This window comes from Podarcis erhardii (assembly GCF_964252035.2).
Source record: "Podarcis erhardii genome assembly, chromosome: 2".
NCBI classification, from domain to species: Eukaryota; Metazoa; Chordata; class Lepidosauria; order Squamata; family Lacertidae; genus Podarcis; species Podarcis erhardii.
The window spans coordinates 51,482,155-51,483,092 of NC_138498.1; positions in this window are offsets into that span (position 1 = coordinate 51,482,155).

Consider the following 938-nt stretch of genomic DNA (forward strand, 5'->3'; position numbering starts at 1 on the left):
GATAGATAGATATAGAAACATACAGTAGATAGACAGACAGATAGATAGATAGATAGTCCAGGTTTCTACTCAGTAGAAGAAAACAGCAATTCCCAAACATGAGACAATTGGTTTCCGCAGCATTTGCCAGATGCTGGAAGACACTGCTGTATAACATGTAAGCAAAACACCTTTCATCAGGGGTCCTATGAGCTTTCTAGATGCCTGAATTTCACACCGGAATACACACTCCTGTATATGCTGATGCATTGACCTTCTCTGAAATTACCGGTGACCATTCAATATGTGCCACATCTGCATCTTTGCTTGGCTTCTGAAAAGGATCTGAGCATTTTTTCTTTCTTTTGTAGCTCTGATTCCATAGCTGGAGGAAAGGTAGGAGAGACTGGCTTACCAAGTCTTGAGATCGTCTGAAAAACTCACCAAAAACTCCCCGATCTGTAAAATCTGTGTTTCAGAAACCCTGCCAAACACAACATTATATCCAGACAGAGAATAGATTTGGGTTGGGAACCGAAAGTTATAGCCAAGTTTGGGAATGAGCCACAATGAGTCAAAGGGACAGGGAGAACGAAAGGACAAGACGTCATTGCCCAAATAGTTTCCAAAAATGATAAATCTCTGCAAACATAAAATGAAAAGCAAAAAAACCACAGTCATTTGTGGAAGGTGACATCTAGTGTTTCTTTTCATCTTCCAAACCTTTGAACCATGCCTCCACCCTAACCCATGACAGCCATAAACCAAAGCTTGGTTAAGCATATTTTAGATAATTGATTAGAATGGGCTTAGGCATGCCTAGTTCTGTGTTGGACTGTAGCCAGTGTGTATCTACACTCAGCTGGCTCAGAGGCCAGTCCACCTCCCCAGGGAACTGTAGGAAGTATAGTTCTGTCTGTGAGAAACCTAACGTAGCCAGGAACCGGTCATCAGCAAGC